Source organism: Lontra canadensis, unplaced genomic scaffold, assembly GCF_010015895.1.
Source record: "Lontra canadensis isolate GAN:19392208 unplaced genomic scaffold, GSC_riverotter_1.0 scaffold116, whole genome shotgun sequence".
In the NCBI taxonomy this organism is placed as follows: Eukaryota; Metazoa; Chordata; class Mammalia; order Carnivora; family Mustelidae; genus Lontra; species Lontra canadensis.
Window position 1 is genome coordinate 4,764,773 of NW_022631110.1, and position 25,405 is coordinate 4,790,177.

Here is a 25,405-nt window from a genome sequence, read left to right on the forward strand (position 1 = left end):
GTGTTTTATATAAGTCATTGCTGAAGGCAGTGGGAGCTAGATTCCATTGGTTTCAATGAACAGTCTTACACAATGTCTCCTAAGAGGGAGGCTAGGGCATTTGTCTGCTACCTTATAGCTTCCTATTGATTAAGAGTTGCTGCTGTGGGGTGAAAGGGACCAGAATAAATGCCCCAAAATATTCCACTTTGGCATAAGGATTATTTTGAGCTGAAGGCAACTGAAAAACAATAGACTCAGAAAAAAGCTATCTTCCCCATTTGGCTAAAAGCATGGCATAAATTTCCCCTTGTGAAGGTGTTCTCCCTCCCTTCTCTCAACAGGAGGGGTAGAACTACCCTTAATCACTGGAGATGACGCTAGACTCTTACCATCACAGGGACAGCAGCAATAGGAATCTCCATAATAAGCCTTATTCAAGAACCCTTAACTTGCATTAATTTTCCCCATATTTTTATCATCCCACAATTTACTGCCCCTAGAAGCTCAAAACCCTTTTCTTTTGTTACTTCTCCACAAGTTAATGGCCCTTTGTTAACATGGTATATAAGCCTCCAGGTCTGACTGCCTCTTTAGGGTTTTCATTTCCTTTCTTGTAAGACCCCCATACCATGTAAAAATATTAACATCAAATAGAAATTGTATGTCTTTTCTCCTGTCAATTTGTCTTTGTCAATTTAATTTGTAGGGCCCCAGGTACTAAACTAAAAGGGTTGAGAAAAAAATTGTTCTCACCCCTACACATGTGGGCTACATAACCCCTTGGAATGAGCAATTTCCAAAAGCTTCAGAAAAACGTGGAGGCAATTAGGCATTGAGCAGTTTAGGGCACCTGAGGTAGGATGTGTTGGTGGTAGTCTGACCCTACACTAACTATCCAGCATAGCTGCATCTGAAATAAGAAAAGAATAGAGGCGGGGCACCTGGGTGGCTCAGTCAGTTGAGCATCTGGCTCTTGATTTCAGCTCAGATCTTGATCTCAGGGCTGAGAGATCAAGCCCCGCATCAGGCTCTGTGCTGAGTGCAGAGTCTGCTTGAGATTCTTTCCCTCTCCTCTATCCCTTCCCCCTCACGCTCTCTATCTCTCTAAAGTAAGTAAGTAAATAGAAAAGAAAAGAACAGAGGGAATATGATGCTGTATACCCAAAATATCTACAGAGACTACAAAGAGGCCACTGATGCAGTACAGAAGTGATAAAGTCCTGGACTAGGATAAGCTATTCATTTGTTCCAAAAACACTTATTGAGTGCCTAGTTTATGGTAAGTATATTCGAAACAGTGGGAATCCAAAGAAAAATACAGTTCCCGCTTTCAAGGAATTTTCAGTCTAGTAGGGGAAAAATAAATACAGTAATTTGATGTAGTTACTAAGTATTATCACAGAGATATATTTAAAATATAATCAGAATAGGGTGCCTGGATGGTTGAATGGTTGACTCTTGATTTCAGCTCAGGTGATGATCTCAGTGTCCTGGGATTAAGCCCCATGTTGGGCTCTGCACTCAGTGGGGAGTCTGCTTGAAATTCTCTCTCTCCCTCTTCCTCTGCCCCTCCCCTTGCATGTACTCTCTCTCTCTCTCAGAATAAATAAATCTTTAAAAAATAAATAAAATATTATCAAAATAAGAGCAAGGGCTCAGAAAAAGGCAGTGAAGAATGAATTAGATTTTAACTCTCCCCTGTCTCTCACATCCAGCCTCCAGAAATGAATCTAAGATTTTGAATGAGAGTAACCGAGAAATGATAGAATTAATGGTCTAGGAAGTTAGAAAGATTGTTCTATTATGAATGACAATGAATTATTTCTAGACTGTATTAAGTTGGAAGTGATTAGGACCTGCAAAGAGGTCTAGGAGGCCCCTTATGATAAAGTGCTGATGGTTGGCTTAAAGGCCAAAACTGGAAATCATCTGAGAATGTGGTAGGCTTAGCGGATAGTGAGAGCCATGGGCAGGGCACGCTCAATAAGTGAAATATTAACAAGGGAATAAAGTCAGGACCAAGGATGGTGCCTCAGAGAACATCTATGACTAGAGACCAAGAGAAAGAGTTGACAAGGGGCTGAGGCAGAGGAGTTGGGCTTGCAGCAGCCAAGAAGGGGACTGGCCAGCAAGGAGGTAAAGCGAGGTTAGCTGGTCATTCATTCAGTAAACACCAAATTGATTTGATTGCATTGACACCAAATTGACAATAGGTTAATTGTAACATATAAATATTTATGGACAATTCAGTCTAGCATTCCTCATGGTCACAAGATAGCATCACATGCAGGTGTGACAATGTCCTGCAAAACAAAAAGGACTGATATTTCCCAGATGAATCTTTTTTAAAAGCAAGATATCCTTTCTCAGAAGCCCTCTGGCTGACCTCCCTTCAGTTACTGGCCAGAACTGGGGTTTGCACCTCCCTCCAAACCAAGCACTGGCAAGGAAATGGGATGACCATGATTCTCAGAAACAAATCAAAACTTGGTCCTGAATCTTTTGAGGGATGGACATTCTGGAAAGAAAACCAGGGTTACTACATTGCCATATCCTAGAATATGTTTATTCAGCATTTTCTTCCCAAGTAACTAATTTTACATAACTTAAAATCTAGGTTAGGTAGCCAGAGGGAAATGTTATTTTTATATAAAGCACCTGGATGGGCCTTCTGTGAACCTTCTTGCAAGGACAATGAAATGACTTTTTTTTTTTTTTTTGCCAGGCAGGAGTGAGATATGTGGTAGTGTTTTCTAACCATCAGTGAGCCTTCAATGCATTAGATATACATGCACTTTCACCAGAGCTTGAGTTCAGTGGAAAGCAGCAGCACCTGATATCCTGTATAAATTTTAGAGAATTTAGAAGGAAGAGTAAAGAAGCACATTTTCAAATAACCCTGTCATAAAAGGGCAAATAGTATATGACTATGATTATATGAGATACCTAGAATAGTCAAACACATAAAGAAGAAATGATTGTCAGGGCCTGGGGGTTGAAGAAATAGTAATTTATTGTTTAATGGGTATAGCTTAATTTTGGGAGAAGAAAAAAGTTCTGGAGATGGATGGTGTTGATGGCTGCAAAACAATGTAAATGTACTTAATTTCAGTGAACTGTATACTTAAAAATGATTAAATGGAAAATTTTATCTTATGTGTCTTTTACCATAATTTAAAAAAAAAAGCATATTTTCAGAGAATACCTGTGTGAAGAAAACCCAACAGCTGGGGACTAAAAAATAAATAAATAAATGAATAAATAAAAATTCGTACTAGAAAAGCCTTAATCACTCACTGGAACACTTTTAGCTTATAAACACCTAAAGCATATTTTGTTGTGTTGTATTGTAAAATGGCTTTGAGTATTTTAAATGATTGTGGCTGTTAGTTCATCATGTAGTAAAATTTATTTTAAAGAGAGGTTTGATTTAAAATGGTTAACCAATCCTAAATAAAGTTCCATTATTTTAATAATAGACTCCAACCATCCAATTTAGAAGACAAGATAAGTGGCTACTTATCTTATTTAAATCTTAATTTTGTCCCATTCATGTAATTTTCTGAATTAGGTGAAAATAATAAACTGTGTTGAGGCAAAAAATGATCAAATTTGGATGAACATATTAATATATTTTAATAACTTGACTTGGAGTTTCATAAATATCATCTCTAACTAAAGTATGTCACTATAAATAAATTCCAATTTATCTCCTGCTCAGAAAAAAATACTCCACAGAAATAATTTTAGGTACTTAAAGCCAAAAAGGGATGTCAGTCTATTGATGTAGAATAATTTTTTGCACTAGGGAGATGTTGCATTAGATAATTTTAAAGGTTTTTCAACTCTATGATTCTGTGATATGCTGAATCTTTGAAAATAACTCTCAGAGAGAGAAGGAGTGGCATCAACAAAATGGCAGTACAGGAATTTCTAGTTCCCATTCTCTCCTAGAAACATCAATTTAAGCAATTATCCACACACAAAATATCTTCACAAAAGCTAAGGATTCCAGGTGAGAAATTAACGTACCTAAGTGAACCAGAGAAATAAAAAAAAAAAAAAAGATACATCGAAGAGGGCTGAAGTGATAGATTCCCATTATCCCATCACCCTTCTCTGAGCCCAGACAGCCCAGCATGGAGAGAGACAACCTCCCATGGGAGAAGAAGGGTGAAATAAATGCCCAATTTCAATACAGACACCAGTATCAAACGCACCCCCTCTAGACCTATAGACCAGCTCCTGCAAACCCAGGTTTCTAGCTGGCTCCCACGGGCCCAGTCTCCAGGCCAGCTACTATGAAACCAGTTCTCCTGGATTATTCCAATACCAGACTGGCCCCCAGGACCAAGTTACTGGGCCTACTCTAATGGTGTCAAATGCCTGGATGGCTCCTTTGGACCCAGGATCCAGGTCCACCCACAGAGACCCAGATCCCAGGTCCATCACTGCAGAATCCATTGTCAGGGCCCTCCTAATGAACCTAGTTACAGACCCCTCACTTGCTGACCCAGGCACCAGACCTACCCACCTAAGTGTCGCAACAGCAAGCCCACCCACAGATACCACCAGACATTTCATATGGAATCTCTGAACGGGTTGACTGAGGAATGGCTTTGCCTGCAAAAGCCAGTGTATAAAGACTGGAAGGGGTGCCTAACTCTTCAAAAGTTCAGATACCAATACAAGGTCATAATGATCACAAATAATCAAGGAGACATGACACTACCAAAGGAAACAAACTCCAATGTCTGACCCTAAGGAAATAGAGATGTATGAACTCAAAGAATTCAGAATAATCCTCTTAAAGAAATTCAAGGAACTACAAGAACACACAGATAGACAACTAACTGAAACTGGGAAAACAACGCATGTACAATACGAGAAGCTCAAAAAAGAAATAGAAATCATTAAAACAAACAGAAATCTTAGACTTGAAGAATACAATGACCCCTATCTTACACCACTCACAAAAATTAACTTGAAATGGATTAAAACATTAAATGTAGGACCTTAAACTATAAAAGTACTAGAAAAAAAAAATAAGGAAAAAAACTTCTTGACATTGGTCTTGGCAATGATTGTTTGCTATATAACACCAAGAGCACAAAAGCAAAAATCAATAAGTGGGACTACGTCAAAGTAATAAGCTTCTTCAGAGCAAAAGAAGCAATCAACAAAATGATAAGGGAATCCTATGGAATGGGAGAAAATACTTGCAAACCATTTAACTAATAAGGAGTTCATATCCAAAATATAAGAGAAACTCATACAACTCAATAGCAAAAAATACACAATCCAATAAATAATTGGGCACTGTCACAGACAAAGTGAAACACATTCAGACTACTTGAAACATGATCAGTATAGGTTCTATTGGTGCCCGTCTATATCATTTTGGTACTCAGTGTTTCTGTTAATGTTGTCTTAATTCAAGCACATGGGATTATCTATCTCAGAATTTCCTCTGGCCACAGGAGCATGCCCAGCCCACACAAGGGGTAAGGCAGAAGTGCTAAGGAATTAACAGTCTTGGGAGCAGCCATCCACCAATGATGACTGGGACTGATAAATAAATATTTCAGCTTCCTTTCCCCTTGGGTGGATGACTGGGTTATTTTTTACACTGTCTTCCAGGGGTCCCCAGCATGACTGAGGTCCTGTTTCCTATAGCAGTAATATGCTCAAGAACATACCTATATTGGCTTCCTTCTGTTCTCTGTCTCAATTTCCCACTCCGCTACCAGTGCTTCCTGGGATCATGTACAAATAAACTACCTGCACTGAAATTCTTTTACTGAGATCTACCTCTAGGGAAACTTCAACTAGGATAATCAGTAAGGGAGAAATGATCTCAATAGGAGTCCAAGAACGGGCACTGGAATGAGACTCAGTCTCATTGCAAATGAGTTTGGCTCTGGGATCTCATGTGTATTCATATGAGTTTCCATTATTACATAAAAAATGTTGGTTTTCTTTATGACTTGCTTCTCCTCTCCCCTCCAAACTAATTTCTCACCCTCTATTTTGCAGATTTTTTTCCTGAACTTTGGAGCTCCTACTTATTCATAAAATTGAGTTACTCATAATGTTGACTCACTCATGGCCTATCATGACCCTCCTATTTATCTCTACTTCATGAATTTTCAGTTTTAGGCTTCACTGTTAATCATAGAAGTCTAATTTCATTTTTCAATTCGAACAGTAGAGAGTGAAAATCTAATATATTCAATCATTGAGCAGAGCTAATTACAATAGATTAGTGACGAGCAGTTAAGCATCATCCAACCCAGGACACTGGATTGCTTCTTTCACAAAGAGGCACTGTTAATAATTAAGCCAGGACAATAGGTACAAACCAGGACTGTTCTGGGCAAATTAGGTTGTATAGCCGCCTGGGCATATGACACTAATCAATTTATATTTGCTTTACTAAGATTAGTTTCTTGGTGCTTGTCAAATTAGTTATGACCTTTATGTGTATGCAGGGGCTTGGGGGTGGTGACTGGCACATGATCATCCATTTTTTTAAAGATTTTATTTATTTATTTCACAGAGCAAGAGAGATCACAAATAGGCAGAGAGGCAAGCAGAGGGGAAGGGGGAAGTAGGCTCCCTGCTGAGCAGAGAGCCCAATGTGGGGCTCCATCCCAGGACCCTGAGATCATGACCTGAGCCAAAGGCAGAGGCTTAACCCACTAAGCCACCCAGGAGCTCCCACACGGTCATCCATTAAAGAGCCCAGTGATTTTCTAAATAAATAAAAATATGGCCATTGTTAAGTTATAGAACGTACATACTATAGGGCAATGAGAACTATTATGGATTTCTAGTGATTCTCATGCCAAACTCTGGGGACCACCAAAACAATTCACTCTTTGATGCATTGTCAGAACACATTCTAAGGCTGAAAATAACCTGGTCATGAATTCAGTTATGGCTTATTTCATGAAGATCTAAAGCCATTTGGTAAAACATGTCTTCAACTGAACATTTCAAGTAAGTATTGATGAAGTTGGAAAAGAGAATTTTATTATATCTGGTGAGTATTAGGATTGCCTAAAATTTAATAAACTTGGGAGCCACTGATGTCTCAGGTTGACATTATTCATTGGGATATAACTGAAATTAAAACATTCAAAAGTATATTTGCAGGGTGTCTCAGATGCAATGAACAGGAAGGGAAGATCTTGATATTATAAAGGAAGCAAATAGCTTCTTTTAGTGTTTCACCTCTTTGAAAATTAAAGAACTATTGTTCTACATCAATGTATTACAAAAGATTTATCTTTCCATGTTGAACTTATAAATATAGTTTCTAAAATTACTTCAGAAAGATTGCAGAGAATGTCTATTTCTTTCTATGGAGTTTCAGATACACTAGTTACCTAAGCTTTTTTGCTACGGAGTTTCAGATACACAATGCTACGGAGTTTCAGATACACAATGTACCTAAGGATAATAAAAGATATAAGCTTTCAGTATTCTCTGGGTATGTTGAGCAGTGACTGGATGAGATAGCAGTCAAGAGTTCTAGGCTCAAGTTTCATTTCAGCTACTTTTGTCTCTAAATCTGTTTGTTCATTTGAGAAATGAGCAGATTGAACGAAATCATACTTTCTAACTGGGCTCTGCTGTCCTATAGGGTTCCATGTATCACATTCTGTCTTACATGCTTCAGCTATGTAAGTCTTCCTTTCGGGGCCTTGTACAAGTCCGGGTCACTTCTGCCATAGGACCTTTGCTGAGTTATCTTCATTTGAAATGCTCTTTGTTCTACATCTCATCTCCAAACACCTTGCTTAGTTAATTCCTATTCATCATCTAGATGAAGTTCAAGGATTGGTTCCTCAGAGAAGCTTTGCACAATCCTCATTTTGGGTCATATTTCTATTATTTGTACTTTTGGAACCAGATTTTTTTCCTTCTTCACACTCAGTTCACACATTTGTATGATTATTTTAGTAATAAGTATGTTATCCTGTAGTTTTAACTCTGTGAGAACAAGTCTATCATAGATTGTATTTTCCAAAGATGGTTGTAATAATATCATTTATCTCACATGGTTTTCTACAATGTGACTTTGTGTTTTCCCAAGAAGTGGAATTGAATTCCTCTCTCTTTGAAATGAAACAAGCCTATGACTGCTTTGTTAATATAGTTAATCAGAAGTGATACTTCTCAGGCTAAGTCATAAAGGGCAATGCAACTCCCTTCTTTTTCATTAGAACACTTGCACATTGAACCCTAAAGCACCATGTAAGAAGCCCAACTACCCTGAGGCTCCTGTGCTGTGAAGAAGCCAAGTATTCCAGTTGGTGGTTCTAGTCTTCATAGTATTCCAGCCAGATGCCAGACATAGGAGTAAGACTTTGGTAATTCCAATCTCCAGCAATCAGTTTGCTTCTATCCACTGGGAATTCCCAGCTGAGGTCCCCGACATCAAGAAGAAAAGACACGCTCCCCCTCCTGTGCTCCTGTCATGATTACTGATCCACAGAATCGATGAGCATAATAAAAGATTTACTTTAAGCTGCTAAATTTTGAGTGATTTATTACTCAGCAAGAGGAAATGGAACAGAGTTGTGTCTTTCTTACAAAGGTGTCCCAATTGCCCAATGCAATGACAGGCATGCTTAGTAGGTGCTCAATATATATTTATATACATAAATTATTCTTATATACTTAAATTATTCTCTCAACACCTTACAGAAAGTTTTCCCTCCTCTCTTATGAACTCATATATAGCCTTCAATGGCCAGTCATGGAACTTAATGTCAATATTTTTAGTGAGTTCTGTATAAAACTATACATAAAATAAAAACTCATGAAAACCAATGAGCCATGAAACTGTGCTGTTCTTACAAATTCTTCATTTAACTGAGCTCTCTTCAAGTTTATAATTATTGTTGCATCTTTATTTTCTAACCAGTTTTTTTTTTAATCAGCTTATCCATCCTTTTATCCCCTTCAGGGACTTAGTGGTTTTAAAGTGATGGTGGCAAGATCACTATCTTCAGGTACTGAGAGCAATGGGTATTTGCCTTTAAGAGTTGACTATATCAGAAGGAAATTAAGCTGAAGAAACTGGGAAATCCTTACTGCTAATTTATTAAAGGCAAGGTTTATTTAGGATTCAGAAGGGAGCATTTGAGAAAAAGAAGGAAGAGATTTTACCACATGGACAGACAATTTTTTAAGCTTCTAGAAAGCAACACATTTAAGAAATTACTGGTAGTCCTTCCTGTATATTATTACATTAAAAAAATAAAATCTGTCAGTTCTGTCTTTTCTGATTACATAGTGATATTGTATGGAAAAAGAGTAAAGCCAAAGGAAACTCTTGGGCCAGGAAGAGGCAACTTAACAGTGGTGTATGAAAAACAACAAAAACAAAAACAAAGCCCAGTTCGCAGAAAGAAGAGAGGAAAAAAATGGAACTATAACAGCTATCCAAGAAGCTCTTTGGAAGAGACCAGCCTAACCCCAAACAAAGATCTCAGCAAAAATTATCAGCTGAGTGGCTAAGTGAACAGCTTTCACCAGCAAGAAAGAGACAAAATGTGTCTGTATTTAATTGTGGAGCTACCACACACAGGGAAACTACTCAAGAAAGGTTAATTTATTACTCATAAAACTAAGGGCAGTTCTAGAAATTAAAGTCCAGGTTCTGCTTTTTACTCTTTGTCTTTTCTTTCTAGACTGTACCTCCTTGTTTTAGATAGATGAGACCCAAGAGTGCAGGACTAGTCTGGAAATTCAGCAACCACACTCAGCATTGATGACCTAATTGTGTTTGTATGTGAGTTTCATAATGTCAGTGATATCCAGTAGGTGCTCAATATGTCATTTATGGAAAAAAAATATATAAAATGACATTATTATGACAGTGAAACCTAATAGGTGCTCAATATTTATTTATGGAATGAATGAATAAATGCCCATGCCTTTGTTTAAGTTACTCTCCCCAATACTTTGCAAAAATGTATATGTATTTCTCTCTTTATATAATCATATACATATACATGCCACACATTTACTCCTCCTTCATTTTGGCAAAATATTTTCAAATATATAAATTCACTAATACACAGATACCCCTAGGAAAACTGACAGAGGATATGTAAAATACAGAAGTTAAATATCAAAATACCAAATTCATTTCTAATCGTGTGTGTGTGTGTGTGTGTGTGTGTGTGTGTGTGTATAGGTTGTCATGCCAGTTATTTGCCTATTTACTCTCAGATCCATTTCTTGCCCTTCTCTGCCTGTCCCTGTAGGTCAAGGACCACATATTCCAGACTCCATAGCCAACTGGCTTCCAAGCATGATAATCCAATTGGAGGCTCTGGCGGAGGACTAGAGAGTGGAAAGAAGGGAGAAGAAAAAGGATATTTCCCCCCTGTCTGTTTTGGTCTGGCAGTGTGTCTGGCAGCAGCCATATCTCCTCCACAGTTCTAGGTTCTGACAGACAACCTTTCCCTCCCTGATCCCAGCTTTCCCTAGTCAGACATGCCCTGGTTAAATCCCACTGAGTTTCTCTGATTCTTGGGCTCTGACTCTTGGGCTCTCCTCTGTTCTCCCTTCACATGTTAGATGGGTAACAGTACTGTGTTTTACTAATCTCTGGGTTAGCTCCTTGTTTCCTATTTTGTTCCTTAGACCTTTGATCATCTTTGTGATAAGCTTCCTGGAATAAGTTCCTCCTGTGTGAAATATTTAGCATAGTTTCTATCTTTTGACAGCTATCTCCTACAATTCTTGGTATAGGAGTAGTCCCAGCCCAGACCCTCAACATAAGAGACTGTCTGGAGTTAAACACAATTATGATTTCCCTGTGGATGAAAAATAGGATATTAATAAGCCATGATCCTAGTAGACCATGACATCATTCATAACTTGCATGAAGAAAAGAAAATAGTTCGGGCATGTTTATGGTGATACAAATAAATATAGCTATTGTATGTTAGATGTTTCAAATGAGCCTTTAGTTTGTGCTGCATTAAAACAATTCATAGCTGCTTGCTTTTTTCTTTTTTAACTCTGTAGCCAAATGCTTTAGGTAACAGATTATGGTATAGTAAGGGACAAACGGTTATTCTCTTAAGAATTTTTGAGGCTTGGGGGGCACCTGGGTTGCTCAAATGGTTAAGTGTCTGCCTTCAGCTCAGGTCATGATCCCAGGGTGCTGGGATTGAGCCCCAAGTCAGGCTCCCTGCTGAGCAGGGACCCGCTTCTCCTTCTCCCTCTCCCTCTGCCTGCTGCTTTGCCCGTTTGTGTGCTCTCTCTCTCTGTCAAATAAATAAATAAAATCTTTTAAAACAAATGAATTTTTGATCCCTTGTTTCTAAGGGCTTATCTCTATTTCCACTCTAACAGAAGATCAAGCCCTTACATCACAAGCATGAGCTGCAGAAGTGCAAGGTAGTAGAAAAAAACATGTACTAAGGAATCATGAAAGTCTTTGTTCAAAACCCCTAATTTTGAAATCATATAGTATTGGAGAAATCTTTTTTTTCAGCCTATACATATTTTTAGAACAGGAATATAGAGTGAATAGAAGATTTTCAGTCTAAACGCTGTGGAACATCTACTTTTAAGAACTATATCCTATGTGCAGTCCTGGAAAGGTAAGATAGTAACAAAACATTCCCTATATACAAGACACATTGATCCAAGGGATATAATTGTTTGAAATGCAAGAGTTAAATATTTGGAAATCCCTAAAGTTGACTTTCTTGATCATCTGAGAAATGACATCCTTTGTATCAAGAGTGGGGTGTTCCTATTCATCACTGGGCCTTAGAAACCATCCATTCTGAGTCATAATAAATGACTTCACTCTTACTGCAAAATGAGTCAAAAACAACTTAAAGCCCAAGAGATTATTTTGAAAGCAATATTAAATTCATTTAGCTATCTTCCTTATTTAAAAATCAGTATCCATATTGGCCTTTAAATAAATTCTCTCCCAGAACAGGTAATAATATCAGCAGGTAGTCCATGAAATTGGAATGTCTGTAAGGTACTTTGGTATTACACAGAAGATTTTGTTGCTTTCATGACCTCAATTTTTGTGAACCTGTAACTCCTCTAGTTTTCTTATTCCCCTCTTTGACAATCAGAAATTGACAGGTGCTCTGGATTGGAAGAATCATATAAAACATTCCATGAGTCCATTTTTACATTATGTCCTAATTTAATTTAAAGGAGGATGAGGATGTCATACAAAATTTTGTTTTATATGTGGTAATATCATGTATTTATGTGTATAGGACTTTTCCATGTCTGAGATAAGAAAAGGAGTAGGAATTCCCTATTAATCGACTTTCTTCAGGGTTAATGAGAAAGGAAAAAATAAAAGGAAAGTGTCTTAGGTTTGCCAAAAGGTGAAAAAAATAAACAAATTTTAAAGCTTAAACTCACATGATCATAATTACAAATATGAAAAAGACTAATAAGACCCAGTGTTGTCAGAGATGAGGGCAAATGGATAACTGAACTTCCAAAGGGTAGTCTGATACAGCGAATCAAATTTTAGGGTTTTATCTTAAGGAAATGATCATATAGGTATAATAGGCCCAAGAATATCCATCAGAGTACTAAATAATGCAAGGAAAATGGAAACAAAGTTGCCATTTATCAATACGGCACCAGTCAAATAAAATATGGTAGTTTATGTCTTAGTTTGGTTTCTCTAGACTTGTGCTGTCAAAACTGGTATCTACCAGCCACATGCAACTAGCAAAACCTGGAGATGTGGCTAGATACAAACCCAATTTCAAAGATGTAAAATGAGAAAAGAATGAAAAATAATCTCCTTAATAACTTCTATTTTGATTCTCTGTTGAAATGATATTTTTTCTTATTAGGTTAAATAAAACACTATTAAAATTAATTCCATTTGTTTCTTCCTACTTTTTTTTAAAGATTTCATCCATTTATTTGAGCATGAGCAGGGAATGGGGGAGAGAAGGGGAGGCAGAGGGCCAGAGGGGGAGGGAGAAACAGATTTCCCCACTCAGCCCCATGTGGCGCTCGATTCCAGGACCTTGAGATCATGGTCTGAGCTGAAGTCAGATAAACCAACTGAGCCACCCAGGCAACCCTCTTTTTACTCTTTTAATGTGGCTACTAGAAAATTTTAAATAATATATATGACTCATATTTATGGCTCACATTATATTTCTAGGAATTGTACTGCTTTAGAAGCAAAGCTTAAGACAAGGACTTATATATAAATAATTTATTGACGAAGTGCTTCTGGGAGAAACTAGGAAAGAATAGTAAAAGCAAGATAAGGGATCAGAGGAAACCAAGCCAAGATGTGATCAGATGGTCTCAGTCTGAGCCTAATAGTGCAGGGAGTTATGGAGCTTAGATTGTGTCTCAGAGTTTGTCCCACTTTGAGGCAAAGCTGCTGGGCTTTCATACCATCACATCAGTCACATTAGTCCTTAGCTATGGGGCTACCATGAAGGCATGCAAATACCCAGGCATTTCTGGCTCTGTGTGTCACTGAAACAGTTCCAGTAGCCCAAAGGACACCCTTCTGAAGATCAAAGGTGCAAGCCATTGGAAACAAAGCTGTGTGCTTTGGAACTAGGTCATGGGGAGAAAGAATAAGTTATAGGGATCTGAGGGGATAAAAGCAGTCCACTGACAATATCAGCTACACTTTATACAATGGAATTCTATGCAACAATTTTATAGACTTAGATTTTTAGACATAGAAAATGCTAGTAACATAGGATGGTATATTAAAAGCATATCAGCAAACATCATATACAGTATGATCCTACATATATAAAATTGTATGCATATTCATATTTGCATAGAAAGATGTTTGGATCTTCTACCAAAACATTAATATATTTTATGTCTGAGTTGTGATGATTCACTGATGGTTATTTTATTCCTTCTATTTGATTATTTTTAAATAATGTATATGTTTTATGTATTAGAAAAAAATAAAGGTATTGAATGCATTAATAAAGTGCAAGCGATAAGTAAAACCTAAGATTTTAGATATAAGACCATTGAAAATTTTATTGGATTTATACCTCTGTTATCCATAAAAATTTTATACCTGGAATGTATTTGATGATGTGATCATGGTGACACTCATCTGGTATGTACTTGTATGGTCAAATGGCCAGCATCAGTTCTGGTTGTTCAATGTGTGCTACGTTGATCAGTAACTTGATGAAGAGAACCTATAAGACATAAGTCCATTCAGCCCTGGGTTAACTAGAGGATAAGAGGATGCTAGATCAGAGGACCAAAGATTCAGTACAATATAAATAATAGAAATAAACATCCCGAGTGATTATAGAACAAAATAATATTTTAAATAAAGATAGGATAAGTAACAGTGACTTGCAGAGCCATCTTGAAGCCTGAGGCAAAAGAAAAAATCAGTAATACCGGTTTATCTTTGTTAAAAATATTTATATTTTGTTAATGATGAATTTTTGCAGTAATTTTGATTTTATAAAGTATTACAATAAAGTATTATTTATTTTGACTACTAAGATTTTTGGTTCCCCTATAAATTCTGCAACCTGGGTAAGTGGGTCACTTAGCTCATTCACTCACTACACTCCCTCTAGGCCAGCCCTGACTTGGTGGTGTCTCATGAACCAACTTCAACTAATCATTTAGTACATAAAACAATTTTCTGCATGTTACTTTTGAGGTTTAACTGCCAGAATGACCTCTTAAAAACCTTTCCTTTCACTAATGACAATCTAACACTGTCTTTATCTAAATTACAAAAAGACAAAAATATTTTAAATTCAGAAGTCTTTACAGGCATTTGAACAATGCCATGTATTTTTTTAAAGATTTTATTTATTTACTTGAGAGCCAGAGAGTGAGTGAGAGGGAGAGAGAGAGAGAGAGAGAAATAATGCGCATGACCCAGGGGAGGGGCAGAGAAACAGATTCCCCACTGAGCATGGAGCCCAATATGGGACTCAATCTCTGGACTCTGGGATCATGACCTGAGCCAAAGGCAGATGCTTAACCGCCTGAGCCACCCAGGTGCCCTGCTATATATGTTCTACTATGATGTTGAAATACAAGGATTTCCAGGTCTGTTTGGGAACTATTGACAAAAGTGTAAATAGCAGGATCATGTTAAAGATGTGCTAACATTTGGTGAGCCAAGATGGAGGAGAAGTAGCAGACTGAGATGATATCAGGTCACAGGAGTTCAGCTAGATAGTTAAAAAACCATTCTGAACACCTACAAACCCAAAAGGAGATCAAAGAGAAGAGCAGCAATTCTAGAAACAGAAAACCGATCACTTTCTGAAAGGTAGGACATGCGGAGAAGTGACTCCAAAGCCACGAGAAGATAGACCGCAGGAGGAGGGGCCGGCTCCTGGCAAGTGGTGGAGCAATGGAGCACAAAATTCGAACTTTTAAAATTCTGTTCCACTGAGGGACATCACTCCAGAGGCTATGCAGGGGTGGAGCCCTAACAGGGACAATGTGGTCTCAGGTCCTGCAGGGTCACAGAAGGATCAGGGGTGTCTGAGTGTAGCAGAGCTCACAGGTATCAGAGCGTGGAAGCTGGCTACAGAGATCGAGTCAAGGAGTGAGCTCTCAGCTCGGGGTTATCTTAACTGTGATCTGAGACACAGGAATCTGCTCTTTGAGCAGGGATCCCACAAGTGGCAGATCTGGAGTGACCCACCTTCATCCACCAGAAAAGCAGAGTGGCAGGAATCTGCTGGGTTTGGAGACTCCAAAAAGGGCTATGTGGCAGAAATAAAAATACTCTGTCACAGGCCGGGTGAGCTTGGAGCACGGTCAGAGACCAGGGAGATGGGAATGATTGAGCGATTTTCTCCAAGGGCACACTGAGGAGTGGGCCCCTGAGCTCTCGGCTCCTCCAAGCCGGTGATTAGGAGGCCGCCATTTTCATTCGCATGCTCCAGAGCTCTACGGAAAATGTTCAGGGAACAAAAGCTCCAGAGAGCGAACTGCAGATTACTTATCCCAGCCCCTGGCAAGGGCAACGCAATTCCACCTCAGACAAAGACACTTGAGAATCACTATAATAGGCCCCTCCCCCCAGAAGATCAGCAAGAACATCCAGCCAAGACCAAGCTCACTGATCAAGAACAGTGGAATTCCAGAGGAGGGGAAAGCAAAGCACGGAATTCATGGCTTTCTCCCCATGATTCTTTGGTCTTGCAAAGTTAATTAAATTTTTTTAATTTAATTTTTTTCTTATTCTAATTTTTTTAACTTTTCCTCTTTCCTCCTTTAACATTTTTTTAACTAGTTTATCTTAACAGTAGCTTTCTTAAAAAAACTTCTTAAACCTTCATTATTATACTCATATTTTATCTTTCATTGTACCTAACTTTATTTTTTTGTATACATATAGGGTTTTTGCTTCTAAAAAGTTTGGGATACAATTTCTTCTAATAGATCAAAGTATACCTTAAATCTAGCACAGGGCTTTGTTCTAGTCTCCAGCCTGAGCAAATTCTTTCTACTTTCTTTTTCTTTCTTTTTCCAACCAATTTATCTTATCAATTCCTTTTTTTTTAGAATTTATTTTTTAATTTAAATCTTTACAGTCACATTCCATCCCTTCATCATGTTTACCCTTATTTTTGTGTATATATATAGGTTTTACTTTCTTTAAAATTTTGGGATGTAGTTTCTTCTAAGAGACTAAAATATACCGAAAATCAAGCGGGTGGCTCTGTTTTATTCACGAGTCTAATATATATATATATATATATATATATATATATATATTAATTTTTTTAAACTTCTTTTTACCCGCTTTCTTCTCCTCCCAATTTGGGGTCTCTTTTGATTGGTTAGCATACATTTCTCTGGGGTCTTTGCCGCCCTTTTAGTATTTTATTCTCTCGTTCATATATTCTTATGTGGATAAAATGACAAGGTGGAAAAACCACCAAAAAAAAAAAAATAGAAGAACAAGAGGCAGTACCAAAGGCTAGGGACCTAATCAATACAGACATTGGTAATATGTCAGATCTAGAGATCAGAATGACGATTCTCAAGGTGCTAGCTAGGCTCGAAAAAGGCATGGAAGATATTAGAGAAACACTGCTTAGGGAAATAAAAGCCCTTTCTGGAGAAATAAAAGAACCAAAATCTAACCAAGCTGAAATTAAAAAAAAAAAACATTAATGAGGTACAATACAAAATGAAAGCTCTTACTGCTAGGATAAATGAGGCAGAAGAGAGAACTGATGATATAGAAGACCAAATGATGGAGAATAAAGAAGCTGAGCAAAAGAGAGACAAACAACTACTGGACCACGAGGGGACAATTCAAGATATAAGTGATACCATAAGATGAAACAATATTAGAATAATTGGGATCCCAGAAGAAGAAAAAAGATAGAGGGGGGCAGAAGGTATATTGGAGCAAATTATTGTAGAGAATTTCCCTAATATGGCAAAAGGACCAAGCATCAAAAATCCAAGAGGCAAAGAAAACCCCCCTCAAAATCAATAAAAGTATATCTAATCATCATCTAATAGTAATCTAATCATCTAATAGTAAAACTTACAAGTCTTAGTGACAAAGAGAAAAACCTGAATGCATCTAGGGACATGAGATCTATAACATAAAATGGTAGAAATATTAGATTGGCAGCAGACCTATCCACAGAGATCTGGCAAGTCAGGAAGGACTGCCATGATATATTCAGAGCACTAAATGAGAAAACTGTGGAGCCAAGAATACTACATCCAGCTAGGCTGTCATTGAAAAATAGAAGGAGAAATAAAAAGCTTCCAGAACAAACAGAAACTAAAAGAATTTGCAAACACCAAAGCAGCCCTACAGGAAATACTGAAAGGAGTCCTCTAAGCAAAGAGAGAGCCTAAAAGTAACATAGACCAGAAAGGAACAGAGACAATATACAGTAACAACAACCTCACAGGCAATACAATGGCACTAAATTCATATCTTTCAATAGTTACCCTGAATGTAAATGGGCTAAATGCCCCAATTAAAACAAACAGGGTATCAGAATGGATAAAAAAACAAAACCCATTGATATGCTGTCTCTAAGAAATTCATTTTAGATCCAAAGACACCTCTATATTTAAAGTGAGGGGATGGAAAACAATTTGCCATGCTAATGGACATCAAAAGGAAGCTGGGGTGGCAATCCTTCTATCAGATGAATTAGATTTTAAGCCAAAGACTATAATAAGAGATGAAGAAGGACACTATATCCTACAAGAAGATCCAACCCCTAACATGGGAGCAGCCAACTATATAAACCAATTAATAACAAAATCAAAGAAACACATCAACAATAATACAATAATAGTAGGGGAGTTTAACCCCCCTCATCGAAATGGAAAGATCATCTAAGCAAAAGATCAATAAGAAAATAAAAGTTTTAAAATGACACACTGGACCACATGGACATCACAGATATATTCAGAACATTCCATTCCAAAGCAACAGAATACACATTCTTCTCTAGCACACATGGAACATTCTGGAAAATAGATCATATCCTGGGTCACTAATCAGGTCTCAACTGGTACCAAAAGCTTGGGATCATTCTCTGCATATTTTCAGACCACAATGTTTGGAAACTAGAACTCAATGACAAGAGGAAAGTTGGAAAGAACTCAAATACATGGAGGCTAAAGAGCATCCTACTAAAGAATGAATGGGTCAGGGCGCCTGGGTGGATCAGTGGGTTAAAGCCTCTGCCTTCGGCTCAGGTCATGATCCCAGGGTCCTGGGATCGAGCCCTGCATCGGGCTCTCTGCTCAGCGGGGAACCTGCTTCCCTTCCTCTCTCTGCCTGCCTCTCTGCCTACTTGTGATCTATCTGTCAAATAAATAAATAAAATCTTTAAAAACAAAGAATGAATAGGTCAACCAGGAAATTAAAGAACAATTGAAAAATTCATGGAAACAAATGAACATGAAAACACAACTGTTCAAAATCTGTGGGACACAGCAAAGGCGGTCCTGAGATGAAAGTATAAAGCGATATAAGCCTTTCTCAAGAAACAAGAAAGGTCTCAAGTACACAACCTAACCCTGAACCTAAAGGAGCTGGAGAAAGAAGAGCAAAGAAAGCCTAAACCCAGCAGGAGAAGAGAAATAAAAAAGATCAGAGCAGAAATCAATGAAATAGTAACCAAAAGAACAACAGAAAACATCAATGAAACTAGGAGCTGGTTCTTTGAAAGAATTAATAAGATTGAAAAATCCCTGGCTAGACTTATCAAAAAGAAAAGAGAAAGGCCCAAATTAATAAAATCATGACTGAAAGAGGAGCAATCATAACCAACACCAAAGGAACACAAACAATTATAAGAACATATTATGAGCAATTATGCCAGCAAACTGGACAATCTGGGGGGTGCTTGGGTGGCTCAGTGGGTTAAGCCTCTGCCTTCAGCTCAGGTCATGGTCTCAGGGTCCTGGGATCAAGCCCCACATGGGGATCTCTGCTCAGCAGGAAGTCTGCTTCCCCCTCTCTCTCTCTCTGCCAGCCTCTCTGCCTACTTGTGATCTCTCTCTGTCAAATAAATGAATAAAATCTTTTTAAAAAATTGGACAATCTGGAAGAAATTGATACATTCCTAGAGACATATAAACTACCAAAACTGAACCAGGAAGAAATAGAAAACCTGAACAGACCCATAACCAGTAAGGAGATTGAAGCAGTCATCAAAAATCTCCCAACAAACAAGAGCCCAGGGCCAGATGGCTTCCCAGGGGAATTCTATCAAACATTTAAAGAAGAATTAATACCTATTCTCCTGAAACTGTTCCAAAAAATAGAAATGAAAGGAAAACTTCCAAACTCACTTTATAAGACCAGCATTACCTTGATCCCAAAACCAGACAAAGGCCCCATCAAAAAGGAGAATTACAGACCAATATCCTTGATGAGCATGGATGCAAAGATTCTCACCAAAATACTAGCCAATAGGATCCAACAGTACATTAAGAGGATTATTCACCACAACCAAGTGGGATTTATTCCTAGGCTGCAAGGTTGGTTCAACAACCACAAATCAATGTGACATAATACATTAATAAAAGAAAGAACAAGAACCATAGGATACTTTCAATAATGCTGAAGAAGTATTTGACAAAGTACAGCTTCCTTTCTAGATCAATACTCTTCAAAGTGTAGGGGTAGAGGGTACATACCTCAATATTATAAGAGCCATCTATGAAAAACCCACAGCGAATATCATTCTCAATGGGGAAAAACTGAGAGCTTTTCTCCTAAGGTGAGGAACACGGCAGGGATGTCCACTATCTTCACTGCTATTCGACATAGTACTAGAGGTCCTATCCTCAGCAATCAGACTACAAAAGGAAACAAAAGCCATCTGAATGGACAAAGAAGAAGTCTCTCTTTGCAGATGATATGATACTTTATGTGGAAAACCCAAAGACTCCACTCTAAAACTGCTAGAACTCATATAGGAATTCAGTGAAGTGTCAGGATATAAAATCAATGCACAGAAATCAGTTGCATTTCTATACACCAAAGAAAGACAGAAGAAAGAGAAATTAAGGAGTCGATCCCATTTACAATTGCACCACGAACCATAAAATACCTAGGAATAAACCCATCCAAAGAGGCAAAGAATCTGTACTCAGAAAACTATAAAGTACTCATGAAAGAAATTGAGGAAGACACAAAGAAATGGAAATGTTCCATGCTCATGTATTGGAAGAGCAAATGTTGTGAAAATATCAATGCTACCTAAAGCAATCTAAACATTTAAGGCAGTCCCTATTAAGATACCATCAACTTTTCTCAAAGAAATGGAACACATAATTCTAAAATGTGTATGGAACTAGAAAAGACCCTGAATAGCCAGATGAATATTAAAAAAGAAAACCAATAATGGTGGCATCCCAATTCCAGACTTCAAGCTCTATTATAAAGCTATAATCATCAAGACAGTATGGTACCGGCACAAAAACAGACGCATACATCAATGGAACAGAATACAGAGCCCAGAAATAGACCCTCAACTCTATGGTCATCTCATCTTTAACAAAGCAGGAAAGAATGTCCAATGGAAAAAAGACAGTCTTTAACAAATGGTGTTGGGAAAATTGGACAGCCACATGCAGAAGAATGAAACTGGACCATTTCCCTACACCACACACAAAAATAGACTCAAAATGGATGAAGGACCTCAATGTGAGACAGGAATCCATCAAAATCCTTGAGGAGAACACAGGCAGCAAACTCTTCTACCTCAGCTGCAGCAACTTCTTCCTAGAAACATCGCCAATGGCAAGGGAAGCAAGGGCAAAAATGAACTCCAGGGATTTTGTCAAGATCAAAAGCTTTTGCACAGCAAAGGAAACAGTCCATAAAACCAAAAGACAACTGACAGAATGAGAAAAGATATTTGCAAATGATGTATCAGATAAAGGGCTAGTATCTAAAGTCTATAAAGAACTTACCAAATTCAACACCCAAAGAACAAATAATCCAATCAACAAATGAGCAGAAGACATGAACAGACATTTCTGCAAAGACACCCAGATGGCCAGCAGACACATGAAAAAGTGCTCAACATCACTCAGCATCAGGGAAATACAAATCAAAACCACAATGAGTTACCACCTCACAGCAGTCAGAATAGCTCAAATGAACAAGTCCAAAAATGACAGATCTTGGCGAGGATGAAGAGAAAGGGGAACCCTCCTACACTGTTGGTGGGAATACAAGCTGGTGCAGCCACTCTGGAAAACAGCATGGAGGTTCATTAAAAAGTCGGAAATAGAGTTACCCTATGACCCAACAATTGCACTACTGGTATTTACCCTAAAGATACAAGTGTAGTGATCCAAAGGGGCATGTGCACCCAAATGTTTATAGTGGCAATGTCCTCAATAGCCAAACTATGGAAGGAACCTAGATGTCCATCAACAGATGAATGGATAATGAAGATGTATAATGGATACATCTTTGGATGTACATAATGCATAATGGATAATGAAGATGTATAATGGATACATCTTTGGATATACATAATGGATAATGGATAACGATGAGATATACATACACAACGGAATACTATGCAGCCATCAAAAGTAACAAAATCTTGTCATTTGCAAGGACATGGATGAAACTACAGGGTATTATGCGGAGCGAAATAAGTCAATCAGAGAACTACAATTATCATATGCTCTCTCTGATATGAGGAATTTGAGAGGCAGGGTGGGGGGTTGTGGGGGGTAGGGAAGGAAAAAATGAAACAAGATGGGTTTGGCAGGGATACAAACCATAAGAGACTCTTAATCTCAGGAAACAAACTGAGTTGCTGGGGGGTGGAAGGGTAGGGATACGGTGGCTGGGTTATGGACATTGGGGAGGGTATGTATTAGGTGAGTGTTGTGAAATACGTAAGCCTGATGATTCACAGACCTGTACCCCTGGGGCAAATAATACATTAGATGTTAATAAAAAAAAAAGAAATAAAATCTCAAATAGAGCAGATTAGTCATCTATGAAGCAGTTTAGTATTCATGCTTGAATAATTTTCTTAAACAATACTACATAGTTTCTCCACAGGGGAAAATATAACACATGAAATGCTTAGTTACTTTTGGGATATTTGTCTTATATTGTTAAAATCAGATCTTAAAGAAAATCTTTTAAATTAAGTAGCACTCAAAACCAAAAAATATGATATGCCTATTGAGCAAGATCAATACAACATGGGTGGTGGTTGGTGCTTAAGAACAAATATGTGTGGTAAAATATACGAGGTAACTGACTTACATGATTATTTTGAAATGAGCTGAAATGAAAAGGAACTTGTACAGCAGAAAAGGTAGCAGATGTTTTTGGTGCTCTGATTATATCTCCTTGGCACACACTCTTCCAAAGTATGTGGAGGGCACTGGATGGAAAATAAATTTCCAAGTATCCTTGAACTTCGGAGGGTAGAATAGGGAGTAGACAGCTCTTAGTTTGTTCTACATTCTCTTCTAGAGTTCCTCAGTGGAGCTAAACCCCATTTGCTCACAGTGAAAACATGTTTGATAAAGCGCTCTGCATTGGCTTCCTTCCCTTCCCTGTTTCAATTCCCCTTTTCCCACCAGAGCTTCCTGGGATCACCTTCCAAACAAATTACCTGCATTTGAACCTTTTATTCAGGGTCTGCTTTTGGGACCCCAAACTAAGATAATCTCCCAGGAAGAAATCAATGAAGAAATGAATCTAGTAATTAATTCAGATTTATCATTCCATCAACCCCCAAATCCTTCAGGTTCAAGCAGCTTTTCTGGAGTCTTTTACAAAACAAAACAAAACAAAACAAAACAAAACAAAACAAAACAAAACAAAACAGAAATGGGAAATAGCTCATTTTATAGGCTTCCTTCCTCTCTCCCCAAAGTGTACAATGCTTGAAAGCAACTTTTCATGGCCAGGCATGTACAATCTTGATGTAAAAAATTTAGGTACATAATAAAAAAATGAATAATTTTTAACTACCATTCTCAAAGCCTCTACACAATGACGGCTTTTAATGGCTCAGTGTTGACAAATGAAAAAGGATATCCTGCAGGCCAACTGAGTACATCCATGGAATAAACTACTGAACAGCTTGGTGGGCGTGGGTGGAGAACGGTTTTTACAAATGAAACAGGCCCACTTGAACAGAGTTTGTCAAAAGTCATTAGCAACCTTTGGCATTTCATTTGGGCTTCTGTATGTTTGCCACTGGGGCTACATTAATATTTGAACATCACACTAACAAAACAAAGATGCATTAAGGCAGTGGAAAGACAAGGTATAAGAACTGCCTTTCACTTTACCCAAAGAAATCAGCAGTATAATACTGAGGAGCCTATATGTATCTGTGTCCTTTTAAAACATACAGCAGAGAGACAAATGAGATATATTGCCATAAAGAGCAGTGGTCTTTGCATGTCCCAAACTCAATCCTTCATTACCATGTTTGAATCTAAATGTTCTGCCCTTTTATCATTTATTTGTATCATTTGCACCTAAAAAATACAGTATATTATTCAGATGTCAGTACAGGTGTATTTTAATTCATGCCTGAAAATCCCAGACATTCTTTATGTGAAAAGAATGGCCAAAAAAGTATACAAAACCCAAATGTCCATCAACAAGTGAATGCATAAACAAATCATGTTATATACATGCAATTAAAATTATACCACACAATAGAAAAGAAAAAAACACAGACAAATCTCAAAAACATGCATTAAGCGAAAGAACCCAGACACAAAAGTCTATATACTACATGTATATTGACATGAAATTCTAGAAAAGGGGAACCTGATCTATAATGGAAGCAGATTAGTGCTTGCCTGGAGTCAGGAGAGGATGAACTACAAAGGGGCATGAGGGAAATTTTGAGATGATGAAAATATTCTGTATCTTGATTGTGTGGTGGTTACATGAGTGTAAAAATATGTCAAAAATGTACATTTAAATTGCTACATTTTTGTATGTAAATCAATCCTCAATAAAGTTAATTTGAAACAAAGCATCTGCATCTTCCTCTACCAAAACTTTAACTAACAAGCCAACTACTATCATTTGGTTAAGTACAGAACTAAGAAAAAGAGACAGAGGACAGTTGTATTTTGTCAGGGGTTCAGACAGAATTGAGTATCACCTTGCATTGTAGGAACCTAGAGGAGCCTGTAACAAGGGAAAAAACAAAAACAAAATTAAAAAAAAAAACAAAACCCTGAAGCCTAATGGAATTCATCTAAGAGGGTTAGAAGGGGTATGGGTAGAGGAAAACAAAAGCACGTTTGACATACTTCAGAATTTTAGCTGCAGACAAACATTACTACTTTTTTTTTAATCATCACCCTCGCTGACCATACCCAAGAGTACCATTTGATGGAGGGGCAGTGAGAAGGGGCAAAGGTACTAAAGCATGGACACAAAGCTGTTGGTGATATCTTGAAGTCTAAAATTTAGAGATACATTTTGTGTGAATGTGACCTAGATCAATGTTTCTCAATTTTTAGTGAACATCAGAATCATGTGTAGAGCTAGTAAACATGAAGATGCCCGGTCCCCACCATAGGGATCCTGATGTGATAAGTCTGGACCGGGGCTGAGATTTTATATTTCTAGTCAGTTTCTGGGGGATGCTGATGCTGCTGGTCAAAGGACCACACTTTGACTAGATCTGATCTAAAACCCTAGATGGTTTCCAAAGCAAGGATAAAATTTCATACTAAATTACTCCTGAAAATTGTTCTGTTTTCATGGCTGAGACATGAAGTTTCAGAAGTTTTACAGTACAGAAGATTTACTCAAGAGAACTCTGAATTTATTCCTTGCTTCAAATCTGGTTGGTTTTCAGCGAGGACTCCTTTAGATTTGTTGGGGAGAGGAGACAAATGA